Raw genomic sequence first — 15,050 nt, 5'->3', positions numbered from 1 at the left:
AGAAGATTAAAATGGGGATTTTGGAACCCTCTTCTGCACCCTATTCTAACAGGTGGTTTACTGTACCAAAGAAGAATGGTACTTTGAGATTTATTCAGGATATGCAGCCCGTGAACAAAGTGACAATCAGGAATGTGGGTACAAGTCCAGTTGTGGATGAATTTGCTGAGGCTTTTGCAGGGCGAGCCATTTATTCACTAGGTGACTTGTATTCAGGTTATGATCAGTTTCAGCTTGCCTTGGAAAGCAGGGATATTACTACTATGCGGTCACCTATTGGTCTTGTAAGGATGTGTACCTTGCCTCAAGGTGCTACAAACTCAATTGCTCATATGATGAATGCTATGCATAGAGTTCTTCGAGACTATATTCCGCAATATACCATGCCTTTTCTAGATGATGTGCCTATTAAGGGTTGTGCAGAAGAAGAAAAGAATGAAAGTCTTGATTTGTGTGGATGTAGACAGTTTGTGGCTGATCACTTGAATGCTTGTGAACAAATATTGACACGATTAGAGGAGGGAAATTTGACACTTTCAGGGCTGAAATCTGTCTTTGCTGTTAATGAAGTCATCATAGTTGGGCATATGGTTGGATACTATGGCAGAAAGCCTTCTCCTGCAAAGGTGGATGCCATAAACAGGATTGCAGAGTATTGCTCGACTACTTCAGAGGTGCGGAGATTTGTGGGAGCTTGTGTATTTTACATGATTTGGATTCCTCATTTTGCTCATATTGCAGATGTTCTCTTTCAGCTGTTTCGAAAGGGGCAGAAATTTCATTGGGATGATGAAGCTGATGGAGAAACAGGTTTACTATAATCAGAAGATGGACTTGACCTGTTTGTGGAGTTGAATGATCCTGGATAGTTGGCACATCCGGAGGATGCGCAGGTTTAGAGGGGGTGGATGTCGTATTGCTGCGCATTCGAGGTGTGTAAACCATCCAAAAGTTGTGCATGGGATTTGGTACTTTGTACATACTTAGTTGTTGTGATTACATTTATTTAATGCGTATGAGTATAGTGGGGAGGAGTTGGAGACAAAAGTGGCGAATATGATGAGATGCTTTCAGCCTATGTTGAGCAAGGTTGAGTGGAAAGCACAACTGATGCTGGTGAACATGTTAGGACCTTGTCTTCTCCTTCTCCAGCTACATCAAAAATACCTAATGATAACAACCCTCCACATCCAGGAGTTGGAAAGAAGGAGGCTAAGCATTGAAATGTGCTATGAGAAGCATGGAGTTATCACTGTTACAGTGTGTGCTTGTTTTGGGTTACAATGTGTTGTTTACATGGGCGCCAAAGATATGGAACGACAGGCTCTTAAAGTATTCAGAATGAGACTTTTTGGAGTTGAGGTACGTGCTGTCCAGTTTAGTACAGGTACGTTGAAAGATGTGGCATCAAAATCAATAAGATACTTGGTTACAAATGAAGAGACTACACATTATATTTTAAGGTCCGTAATTGGATCTCATCCTTATCCAATGCTGGTGAGAGATTTTCATGCCATTATTGGCAAAGAGACTAGACGAAAGTGACGCTAATGAGGGATTTAAAAAGCTAAGAAGGGAGGGAAAAGAGGAGCGTGTGACGAAAAGGAAGGAAGGGGGCAATGCTAATTGGGGGAGAAAGGACCCTACAGGAGGAAGGCTATGGCTGTTGTCAACGAGGAGCTACCAGGGAGGAACATTGTCTGGGAAAATCCGGAGACTCCTATCACTTGGGACGACTTCATCTTCCACAACGGCAAGCGGTTTGTAAGGCCATACTTCTTTGAGTTTATAGCTCATGTGAAACAGAGATGGGATATGAAGACCATTGTTGATCTTTTTGCAAACGAGTTTAGGCAGAGACCCCGTCAGTACTATGCATAAGCCACCTGTGACTGCTAGCTCAGTGGATATTCTAGAGTTGGGATCAGATGTGGTGACTGTCTGCAAACCGCCTTCTGTCCCTGTTCATGCTTGTGGACAATATCGGAAGAACACCGTCCTTGGAATTTTACAGGCGGAGCATCTGCTTGGACTTCTTTATCCAATCCATCGCCTTGATCGCCTGGTGTCTGGTCTGCTTATTCTTGCAAGGAATGCTCACACAGCCGATCGCTTTCGCCAAGAGATAGAATCTGGGATAGTGAAGAAAGTCTATGTTGCAAAGGTGCAGGGTGTCTTTACAGATAAAGAGGTAGAAGTGACTGTGCCTGTGATCTATGATGCTAAAGAGGGAAGAAGCACAATTGAGGAGCGAGAAATTTAGTTAGAGAAAAATGGGACAGATGGACAATCTAAATTCAATATTTCCAAGAAAGGCAATCGTGAGGGAGCATCGAGGGATTCTCTCTTCGTTTCTTCTCTCTGTCACCTTCCCTATTCGTGGAAGCTACTGGATGAATTTCTGGGTTTTGCTAGCGGCTGGTGTCTGTTCTCGCGGTGAGGTCTTGTTCGCTCAAAGCACGCTGCACAGTTCACTCACCAGGCTCTTCTATCTCGAGCTGACGAGCTTCAACAAATTCTGTGCATCCTCCATTCCTCCTTTTATGAAACACTTAGGATTGGGCGGCTTCCTGCGTGCTTAATCAGGTGTTTTTGTTTGGATCTTTTTCTGAGGATGAAGCCAGCCGCTTTCACTTCTCTCAAAAATCTCCATTGATTACAGAAAGCTCAATTCATCTGAAGAAGGATTCTACTTTTGTGGAGAGAAGAGCATGGAAGAGAGCTAGGCCATGGCGATGACCGCCCAGGGTGCCCTGTGAACACTGGAGCCTCTGCAGTCCCTCTCGTCTCGCCGCCCGCTGGGTTTCAAGTCTTCATTCTGCGGAGAGAAAATCGCGTTCGAGCTCGCCAAACCAGATCAATGCCGCCGCAAGCGTGCGACTTGTGCATCGGCGTCCTTCCAGCACATAACTAAGCAGTTTCGGCAGGATACGAAGGGGAAAAGAATTTGAATTGGAAGGGCAAAGATACAAGGACTCTTTCACGTGGAATGCCGAAGATCCAGACTATGAAGTTACAGCTTTTGCAAAGTGCACGATGAAGGATTTGAATCTTCCTGCCTCATTTTTACCACATATTGTGCAGTCAATTCAGGGACAAGTGTCTGAATTCCGTTCTTATGAAGGCCTTGAGATGACCATAGGAGAGAAAGTACATTGTCTAAAGGACGTTGGAAATTTTGACAGCAATCCAGAAGAGTTTGCGAGGTCTTTATGCAGGGATCTTGAACTTGAAGATCCTGAAGTTGGCCCCGCTATTGCTGTAGCAATTCGTGAACAACTGTATGAGATTAAAGATCAGAGTATATCTTCAGGAAGGGAGGAAGTTGACATTTATGGTGTCATGAATGTTATCTATTTGAAGAGTTCCTGCGCTACGCAGAGGATGCATATTAAAGCAGAGCAAGCTGAATTTCCCTTCTTTCCCTGTGGCGTGAATTTGTAAGCTGTTACTAATAGCATTTTCTACATAGTCTGATAAAGTAAGCAACCATTGAAAGGATAAAGGTCCAGATGAGGATGATTTTCTGCAAGATTTTCTGCAACAAGAGTGTATCAAGCAGCTATTGAAATCTGAAATCAGTGTTGGACAACAGTTGGATCTTTGCACTAAGGGACATGTTTGACTGGATTACTAGATAATGTTCATTCTTCTATTCAATGTAACTGTCACCAGAATTTCCTGATCATGAACTTCTTGTAACACTCTTGACAAGAAATATAGTGTACTTTGGCATCAACAATTCAATTTTCTTCTTGTTAGTCACTTTCATTGCTGTACCTTGAACTCCGTGTTCAGCAGCTCTTACACAAAATCTACGACAACGCTTCATGCAGTGGCCAAATATCCAACTAATAGAAGTATGACTCAAGCTACACCACCATCGTCATCCCTTGAGTCATCATTATGCTCTTGTGTATTGGAGTCTAATTTCTCATAAGAATAACTCTTCTCTCTTTGGATCCACTCCCTCTTCTCTATAAACTTATTACTAACAAATTGCATTGATTCATAAATATATGTAGGCATTTACAAAGGGATATGATAGAGGAAGTCTCACCTACAAAGCTCAATAGAGCCATAATACATCATGAACTCTAGCTCTGCAAGAGTGGGTAGAAAACCATAGTCTTTCATCTATTTATAAACAAAAAGACTAATTTAAAAAACGCATGTATATGAAATAAAATATATGAAAATGTTCTTAGACACTTATATATGTGGCAATAAATCCCCTCCTACTACCCATTTGCCCTAGCTAGGATGTGTGACCTCTACTCATAGCCTAAATTGTGCCACCTCTTATTATATCTCAAAAATAAAAATGACTAAAAAATATATCTACTTAGAAATTCTTTAAATATTTTTTAAAAGAAGTATTTTTCTAAGGCCATGTCATCCACAAATGCATCTCTTAGTAAAAATGGCTCCATGACTCCTCAAAAAATGTTTATGGTCTCTTGTTTTTCTTAATCATCATGTATTTTTTGTTTAAAAAATAGAACACATAATATTCAATGAGAAATTATAATTAAAATTTTTCATTCATATTTATTTTTCCAATTTAATTTTTCATTATTCATGATTCTATACAATGCAGATGGAGGTTCAATATAGCATCAACATATACTTGCATAGTGTTCTTGAATGATGGAAGCATACATGGCTCTATAAAAAATTTTAGGGTTGTTCATAGCCAAAGATATACTATACATAGGTCTTCCAAACTGAGCTACATACTTTGTTTGTGCTAAATGCATAGTCTTCTTTAGAATCCAATCATATTAGGAGCATGATTTCAATGTGTCAGTGTCTATAGCTTGATTCTAAACCCTCTTCTATTATCTCCTTCATATAATGAAGTCTATCTCTTCCTAAGAAAAAATCTCACAATATGAGACCCAATATTGGTAGCTCTATAACAGCTAAGAAAAATAACTTTCTTGGAATAGGTTGCTAAGCCTAACAAGGGATTTAGCAACAATTATAGAATTGTTATAACAATTTGAGTGTAGATATATGCATTTGTCTCAAGAATAAAGTAGATGACTCTCAATATGGAAAAGATTGAGAAGGATATTATACACAAAGACATGTACATAATCAAAATTTAGAATTCTATAGCATGAAGATCTATTGAAAAAGGAAAAGGTCTTGACTCTTACGATATGTTTTGTTCGTAGGTGGACCATGTAGAATTGGAAGGACGCATATACTATATTTGACACTAGCAAAGTGAGCAAGGAGAGAGGAAGGAGATAGAAAACTGTGAGATGATAGCAAAGAACTATTGAAGGCACCATAACCTGCCTTGGAATAATAGAGACCAAGGGCCGAGTGGCACTGGATGATGGCTCAATGATTAAGGAAAGAGATCACCATCTTGAAGAAAGAACCAACAAAAACTGTATTTCCTAAACAAACTCCTCAAGGTCCTAGGAATCTCCCTCTAAATAAAAAATGGCCATGAGATCCACATCCAAATCACCAATATCATGTAAAAGATGGAGAGTAAGATGAAACCACCAAAGGAGATGATGGGGGATGGGATGGAACCTATGGGAGAGATGGTACAAGTGAAAAGTGGGGTAGCAATGGAAATCTACGGGTCATGCACAATAGAAGGATAATGAAGCATGCATAGCTCCCTCTCCTAGTTATCTATCACAAGAGTGGCTCCTATAAAAGAATCCTCAACAAATACTATCTACTATAAGAAGACAACATAGGTCTTGACTCTAGTAGGGCCATTTAATTGAGAGAAAATGAATGCTTATGATAATTTTCAGTAGGGATATGTTTTTTATAATGCTTATGATAATTTTCAGATCTCAAACATGTGGAGAAAATGAATGCTCCACATGTTAGAGATCTGAAAATTATCATAAGCATTCATTTTCAGTAGAGATATGTTTTGAAAGCTTATGATAATTTTCAGTAGAGATATGAGGCTCTATGATGTTGTGATAGGTTCTGATTGGTTTTGTTTAGCTTTTCTTTTGTTCTATTTTTCTTCTGTATGAAGTATGGATTAGTGATTGATGGAATTTGAGGTCTTTTGAAAGCTCATTGAATGGTTTTTTATAGTTTGGAATGGTTTTAGTATGAGCTATGTGGTTCTGATGTCTTCTATTGACCTTCTGTAACCCTCTATTATTGAGCTTCTGTAGAGCCTTTGTTCCTGTTATGTATGCCTCTGTAAGTGTTCTGTGGAATGTATGTGTGACTTTGGTAAAGTTTTCTAGCCTTTTAAAGAGGTGAATTTAAGTTCAAAAGAGCTCAAGAAAGTGGAAGAAGTAGTTGCTAAAAACTCAAGAGAAGACTGGAGTGAAGTGACAGTGATGAGCTATGAAGTCACTGTAGTGGCTCTGGTGACCTTTCATATCAGACACACATTTTGGAAGGGGCATCCATGACCAAAGAACAATTATTATGAGTGATTATTAAGTATTGTAGTGAGAAGATGATGTACTATTGATTGAGAGAGAAAGAGAGAGTCGGAGATAGCCAATTCTATGCTAAACAATGTATCTATCTATGAGAGAATGTGAGAGAGAACTATGAAGACAATGAAGATGAATACTATATGTGATATTTTTCCATTAAAAGTGGCATCGCTTTTGTAATCTCTTTTTTGGGATGAATTCTATGAATAATACGAAGAGGATGATGGATTTTGTTGAAGTTAAAGTCGTGAGAGAATTGTTTCTATGAAGCTACATGAAGATTTTTTGCTAATGGTACTCTTTTCCTTGTTGTGGTTCTCTAAAGAATGAAACAAAATCTTGTTGATGTTACAAGATATATTTTCTCGCAGTAGAAACCCCTTTTTCTTAGTTTCTCTCTTGGGGCTCTATATTTTTGGTGCATAGCTGGGGAAACTTGCCATCAACAAGCATCAGAAGAGGCTGAAAATGAAGGAAATAGCATTACCAAGAAGAGAAGAATTCAATGGATGTTTGCAAAGTTCCTTCTTCCACTAAAGAGTTGGAGATTCTTATTATCAAAGCCACTTTCCACAAGAAGTTCATTCCACAATGGCAAAAAACATATTACCATCATGATGTAGGCTCTATGTGGTGGACTATTTTCTCTTTTTGTTGAAGCAGTAGAAACTTGCATCTTGGTGGCAAATTGTTTGGGAACAAACTAAATTGCAGAAACAGAGAGAATGACCATCCATGGAATATTTGACATTCATTGAGAAGTTTCCAGACAGCATCCGCAAGGTGGGAGATCGTGAATAAGCTTTAGGAGTTATGGTCACTAGAGATCCACCAAAACAAGAAAGAAAAGAGTTGCAATTTGTTCATGGATGCTCAACACCAAGACACGTGGGACACATGGTGTCACGATTGTGGGAGAGAAGGAAGGAGTCTCACTTGTAGCTTTCTTACTTGCACAATGGGGGAATACACACACAGGTGGAGGCTGAAAACAGTTTTTCTCTTCTTAGTTATGTAAGCCAAAAGAACTCAAGTACAAAGAAATAGAAGAACCCTATATATGGGTCTCAAACCAAACTCAACTAACTAAGGTGGCATACTAACTGAGCCACGAACTAGAGTAGATAAGGATAGCTATCATCTAGCTATTATTCATGGGTGGTGTACCAACCGCATTTGCTAACAAGTCGGTGACATAAATGCACAACGGTCACCCTGGCATATCACGAGTGGAGCTCGATATCTCAACACTCCCCCTCGAGCTCAATCCCAATTCCTACATACCAAGCAGGTCTCTGAACTTGCGCAGCTTCTCTGCGCCCAATGCCTTCGTGAATATGTCAGCTACCTGATCCTCTGTGCTGACATAAACTAGATCAATAAGACCTAGTAAAACCCTCTCCCACACATAGTTGATAATGCACCTCTATGTGCTTTGTTCTAGCATGATAGACTGGGTTATTTGCCAAGTTTATACTGCTCATGTTGTCATAATAAATGACAATTGGCCCATTTGTAGGCTGATGCATATCATAAAGTAGCTTATGCAACTAAGCTACCTCACATGCAGCCATTGCTGCACCCCTGTACTCAGCCTCTGTGCTCGACAAGGCAAATGTAGGCTGTTTCTTGCTGCTCCAAGTGACTGCAGCACTCCCAAAAGAGAACACATATCCACTGGTAGATCGTCTATCAAAAATACTAACAGCCCAATGAGCATCAGTGTATCCATGCAACTGTATCTGAACCCTAGTCTCATAAAAAAGTCCATACTGCAATGTGGACTTCACATACCTAAGTATGCATCTAGCCGCATCCAAATGTGGTTTCCTTAGAGCCTGCATAAACTGACTTACCAGTCTAACAGCATAGCTCAAATCTGGCCTAGTAATAGTCATATAAATCAAACTTCCTACTATGCGTTTGTACATAGTAGGGTCTTCCAGAAGCTCACTTGCATTTGCGCTCAGCTTCACATTCTGCTCCAAAGGGAACTGAAATAGGCTTACAGCCTGTCATCTCATATTTGGGCAGCATGTCCAATCCATACTGCCTCTGCAAGAGCCGTATCCCACTTGGTGATCTAATCACCTCAATGCCCAAGAAATAACGCAGCTCTCCCAAATCCTTCATCTTAAACTTTTACTTCAATAGCATTTTCACATGAAGGATATCTTCATCACTATCACCTGTGATTATCAAATCATCAACATAAATGACAAGCAGCATAATACATTTCTCTGTTTTTCTCACATAAAGTGAGAAATCTGCCTTGGAAATTTGAAAGCCAATAGTGACAAGATACTATCCTATCTTGTCAAACCATGCTCTAGGTGCTTGCTTCAAGCCATACAAGGCTTTCTTCAACCTGCAAACAAACTCAGGATGAACACCATGCACATAACCTGGTGGCTGCTCCATATAGACTCTTCTTGCAAATCGCCATGCAAGAAGGCATTCTTTACATCCATCTGATGTAAAGACCATCCCTTTGATGCAGCCATAGCAATGACTGCTCTTACGGTTACCATCCTTGCAACCGAACTGAATGTTTCTTCATAATCAATGCCATATGTTTGTGCATACCCCTTGACTACTAATCTTGCCTTGTATATATTCACGGAACCATCTGCATTGTGCTTCACCTTATAAACCCACTTACAACCAATTGCATTCTTATCTTTAGATAAAGGTACCAATTCCCATGTAGCATTTCCTTCCAAGGCATCCATCTCTTCATCCATGTCTTTCTCCTATTTTTTTTTTCCCATGGCATGCTTACTCATCTGGCACATGGACATAAACAATGCAACCAAAAAATTTCAAATGAGAAATATCTGGTTTCCTACCAGTATACCTCTCCTCTGGAGTCATCCCATGTATTGCTGCAGTGGGAGTCCTGTTCATTATGTAGACTGCTGTAGCAACTGCTTCAGCCTAGTAAAAATCTGGCAAGTCTTTTTCGTTGAGCCTGGCACGAGATACCTCTCCAATATGCCTATTTTTCCTTTCTGCAATTCCATTTTGTTGTGGGGTATGACTGCATGAATATTGTTGCTTTATCCCATGCTCCTGTAGGAACCTTGCAAACTCATTTGAGAGGTACTCTCTCCCTCCATCTGACCTTAGGCATTTTATTTGCAGGCCTGTTTCTTTTTCAACCATAGCTTTAAGAGTTTTGAAATGCCCAAACACTTCACTTTTCTTTTTCATAAAATACACCCAAACTTTTCTGCTATAATCATCAATAAAAGTGACAAAATAATGACAGCCTCCAATAGATGCAGCTTTAATAGTCCACACATCAGAGTGAATTAATTCCAATGGCTTCTTACTCTCTTGAAGATGTCTAGGAAATGGTTTCCTTGTCTGTTTTCCAAATTGACAGGCTTCACATACCTTATGCATTTCTGCAACCTTGAATTTGGCAATCCTGCAACAATATTTTAGGCTTGGATTGATTTAAGTCACTATACATTAACATGACCAATGCGTTTATGCTAGATATCAATATCTGCAACTACACCGATCCCATGTGCAAACATTGCTGCACTCAATTCAGGCATATCTGCTTCCAACGTAAACATTCTGCCTTTCTTATTTTCTTTTGCTATCAAGCGACCTTTATTTTTCATATCCTCAACAAAGCATCCATGAGAATTAAATCTGACCTACAAGCCCTGCTCAACCATTTGACCAACAGAAACCAGGTTCTTGGTGATATTCAGGACATGAAATACATCCGACAGGTATTTCTTTTTCCCATCCTGCATAGACAAATGAATTTTTCCAATTTGCACAATAGGATGTGCAATATCATCACCAATCTCCATAAATCTTGGTTTTTCCATTTTCCTTGCATCCTGCATCCATTATGCATGACCTGTCATGTGGTTTGATGTACCTGAGTCAACATACCACACATCGTTGCTTTCTTCTGCACTTGTCATAGAATTGGTCATGTGCTGCACCATAAACAAATGCTCATTTCTGTCATCACTCTGTCTACTAGAAGATGCATAATTCCCTTGTTACAATTTTTCATTCATGATGCCATTCTGCTTTTTATAGCAGTCTTTAGCCATATGACCCATTTTACCACAGTAGTAGCATTCAACATTGCTATTTGCATTTTGGCCTCTTTGCCATCCACCACGACCTCTTTGGCTCCCCTGCCTCTAGAGTTACCACATCCTCCTCCATAGGACTGGTTTTCTTGAGTTTGCTGCATATTGTGATTTCTACCACGGCCTCCAGATCAACCTCCTCTACCTCTGCCTCTACCTCTTCCAAGATTTGAGTAGAAGACAACTTCTTTTGAAGTTCCTCCTGAAGAAGATGCACCACCATTTCTTTGCTCCTTAGAAATTAGAAGAGCAATCAACTCCTCAAAATCAGGAAATCTTTCACGGACGGAAATGGATGTTCGGAACTGTGCATAATCCTTTCCTAGACCATTCAAGGTCACAGAAACTAAATCATCATCTTCCACTGGTGACCCAATGGAAGTAAGTGCATCTACAATCTTCTTCACCTTCATGTGGTAGTCATTGATGCTCATACTTTCTCTTTGCACATTGTGCAACTCTTGCTTGAGCTACATTTTCCTGGCTTGTATATTTGTGCTATACATTTTTGACAGAGTATCCCATGCCTCCTTTGGCGTACTTGCATCCTGAGTATGCATAATCATAGAGTCTGAAATACTAATAGATAGCCAGTACATAACATTTCTGACTCTCTCATGCCATCCTTTAAATGCCCGCATTTGCTGTTGATTGGGAACATCAGGAAGAACTGGTTCTTTTTCATTTCCTGCAACAAATTTCCAATATCCTTTTCCCATAAGGAAATTTGTCATTCTAAACTTCCATGCTTGGAAGTTTTTCTTGTCAAGATTTTCAGTGACAATCTGTGAAAGAGAATCAAACGCCATTACAGAACACTGCAAAGAATTCTGTCATTGCAAAAAACACAGCTTCAGCCTCACAAGGGCAAATTTGCAAAACTGACAAAAGTGGTATTTGACCACACAGTCACTTCCTAGTGATGATTTTGCATCAGCAGGCAACAAGGATGATTCTGTAACTCCCAATGTCTCTGCACACATGCATATGATGCAATTTCTACAGTAACTTTTCATCGACTTGTAGAACAGTGGTCGCACAGCAAAAAACAGGGCCTTTTCCTGAGTGTGTGTGAAAAACTTCCACCTCCAAAACAGGCCCCGAAATGGCCTCGAATCAAAAAAACAGGGCAACTAAGGGCCAAAGCCTTCCCCCGCAGCATATACTACCGTCTTGCTACACCGCAAAGGGCGTTTCAATCTGAGACACTACACTCTTGCACTTTCCGACTCTGCTACCTGCAGAGACTTGCTCCCAAACTTGAAAAATGAAAGCAACACTGGTCCTCTTACCAGAACACTGCGAACTTGGTTTGCTTTCTTGAGCTCCTTACCACGAACCAGGCTTTGATACCATGTCATGATTGTGAGAGAGAAGGAAGGAGTCTCACTTGTAGCTTTCTTACTTGCACAATGGGGGAATATACACACAGGTGGAGGCTGAAAACAAAGTTTCTCTTCTTAGTTGTGTAAGCCAAAATAACTCAAGTACAGAGAAATAGAAGAATCCTATATAAGGGTCTCAAACCAAACTCACCTAACTAAGGTGGCATACTAACTGAGCCACAAACTAGAGTAGATACGGATAGCTATCATCTAGCTATTATTCATGGGCAGTGTACCAACCACTTCTGCAGCTAACAAGTCGGTGACATAAATGCACAACGGTCACCCTAGCATATCAGGAGTGGAGCTGGATATCTCAACACATGGTGTATGTACAGTCTCTTATTTTTCCAATTAGCAACCCACTTGAAGTTGGTAGATAGAATGTTCTTCACAACATACACTATTGAAACCATCAGAAGCTGGCATTATTATGATGATGACACAACAACGATTCTCAAAAGAATGAGTTTTGATACCTTCAGAATGGAATATCTCCCCCTTTGTAGTGGTTGGAAGACTGAATTCAGAGACGTAGAAAAGAAGGAAGTAGAAGAAACTTTGGCTAGAGAGTCCCACAACGAATGAAGGCCCCTCTGATTCTATTATGTTGACTACAGACCAATTGGCTAGAGCCAACTCCCTAATGAATGACACAATCAAGAGGCAAGCACTAGAGCAAATCCAGAGGTACGTGTTTGCCATCTAACAACTAAGGGGAAGCAAGGGGAAACTTGGAAAAATAGGGAGAAAACAAAAAACATGAGGATTTTTTTTGAAAGGAAAAAAATAAGAGAAGAGAAGTGTTCAACACAAGACAATCAGCGAGAGAGAGAGAGAGAGAGAGAGAGAGAGAGAGAGAGAGGGGGGAGAAGAAGAAGCTTGTAGGGGCTGAAGAAGGGAGAAATCTAAAGCTCAGAAGAAGAAGAACAAATTGACAGAAGAAAGAGACTGTAAAGATGAAGTTATTGAATCTGTGGAGCAGGATGGCAGGGTTACTAAAGTCAGTGGGCTGATGCGAGTTCTCAGCTTTCAGATGATGGTAATAGGATTCTTTAAGACAACAGAGGGTTGATCTTCATCATGTTAAGAGTGATGCATGTTAGTTGTTGAGTGAAGCTTCCCATCAATAGAGAAGAATGGAAGTGAAGGGTCTCTACATCTAAAACATGGTACGTAGCAAGAAATATGTATTATGGTCAGGTGTTGAATGCACGGACTCAAGTTACTTGAAATCTAAAAGGACTTGCAGCCAAGAAAATAATGGATCATAGTTTGTAAAGTTCAAAGCTCCCACAACTCTTCATCAATGCAAGATTGTGCTTTTGAAATAGAAAAGTTGTGTTTGTTGTATAGAGCATGCATGAATTTAGAATTGCAAATTGTGCAGAGTTGTTTCAGTGTAGCAGATCAAGGAATTTGACTTTGAGTTGTTCTGAAGAATTATAGATTGGAAAGAGAGCTATAACTTTCCTTTTTGAAGCTTGGCAATCCGAGGTCTAGTTATAAAGTTATGAACTATTCTATGTAATACTCCATGAGGCAATTTTAGTGCTCTATGAGGAAACAAGTGAATTAGACAGTAGCTATGTCACCAACTTGGTTTCTCATGAAATTCATCATGATTATCCATTGCAATATTATTGTAGACTTTTTTTAATTCAATAATGAAATATCCATAGCAGTGAAATGCTTATAGCAACTGAGTTGGCATGAATGTTGGATGTCTAAAGCTTTGAGTACCTATGTCTTTGGATTGTATTTATGTGTGCTATGAGGAAAGAAGCACAGAGAGGGTCTACAACTAATTTTGTACTTCTTGAAGCAATCATGCTTTATGGGTGGTTTGCTACGTGGGGTTGCCATTCCTAAAAATTAGAGTTGTGTGAATCTGAAAGCTCCTTGTCAAAGTCTCTACCACGTTTGTTTCAGCATCAGATTCTCTCTAAAAATGGTAATTCTAAGCTTGAAGGTTTACACTACTCAAGTTGTTGAGTTGAAGTCTCAATGAGGAGTGAGTGATCAAAAAAATTTTATCATGTGTTCAGTGGTGCCGTCTTGTGGATTTGGTTGATGTGAGATTCTCGGTATTTATCCTATGGAGTTGTCTTGGGGGTTGTTAGAGGCCACCAACTACCCAATTTTCCTACCATAGATTGGTGCCCCCATTGAGGATCTCCTGTATTGAAGATCTCTTGCTGATCTTTTCAATTGGAAAGTGTAAGATTTGGAAACCAACCTGTACACAAACTCAAGCATGGTGGCTTTTGGATACGAACCCTTCTATGGTATTGAAAATGAGGATGCTAATCATTTTATCAAGAGATTGTAGTGGTTGGGTTACCAAGATCGAAGGGACACTAATGTAGATAAGCTTCGAATGATGAGCATGCTGCTTGAAGGTTGTGCAAGATTATGGTAAAACTTATTGAATAAAGAGGCAAGGGCAAATTGGAATGAAGTTAAAAATGAGTTCCTTACAAGGTTTGCAACTAAGCAAACTCCTGAGAGTTTATGGAAATCTTTGGAAAGGATGTTTCATGGAGAAAATGAGGAAGTGTCTAAATGTATTGTGAGATTTAAAGCAAAATGGATAGATATTGCATAGAGTATGGAGTGACCTCCCATGATGTTCTTGAAAAGGGACAAGTTTTTTTCATTGCTCAAACCTGAAATTAGAGAAAAGATTCTGATCAAAGACCCTGATATGTAAGAAGATGCAGTCAAAATTGTCAAAGAAAAGCAAAGGCAATTACAATTGAGATCAGATCAATCAAGAGGTATTGCTGTGCATGCACTTTTACGGCCTAATCAGGTTGACACTGCTACAGGAAATGCAAGATAGCAAGCTGTGAATCTTCATGGGGTATTTGAAAGAGTGGAGAATGGAACTCAACATGGCCATAGGAAACTTGATGATGATGTGATTAGTAAACTACATGAACAATTGGCAAATCTGAATTTGAATATGAGCCTGTTGCATGCAAGAAAGCCTCAAATGCAAGCTAATTTTAGAGGACCTCCAAGAAATAGATGGGAAAACTTTGAATGATTTATTGCAAGGAGAGAGGTCATATTGCTCCTAATTGCCC

General features: G+C 39.7%; 2 pseudogenes; both read left to right on the top strand.

Moving 5' to 3' along the window:
- The first annotated feature begins 1,635 nt into the window (after positions 1-1,635).
- On the top strand, positions 1,636-2,318 carry LOC148024256 (RNA pseudouridine synthase 7-like; annotated as a pseudogene).
- Positions 2,319-3,036: 718 nt separating this feature from the next.
- On the top strand, positions 3,037-3,444 carry LOC148024255 (chromatin structure-remodeling complex protein BSH pseudogene; annotated as a pseudogene).
- The last annotated feature ends 11,606 nt before the right edge of the window (positions 3,445-15,050 follow it).

This window comes from Lygodium microphyllum, chromosome 15, assembly GCF_053477565.2.
Source record: "Lygodium microphyllum isolate KBCC chromosome 15, Lygodium_microphyllum_v1.1.10, whole genome shotgun sequence".
Lineage (NCBI taxonomy): Eukaryota > Viridiplantae > Streptophyta > Polypodiopsida > Schizaeales > Lygodiaceae > Lygodium > Lygodium microphyllum.
Note: the sequence above shows the minus strand (reverse complement) of the source record. Positions and strands in the feature narration are given on the sequence as shown.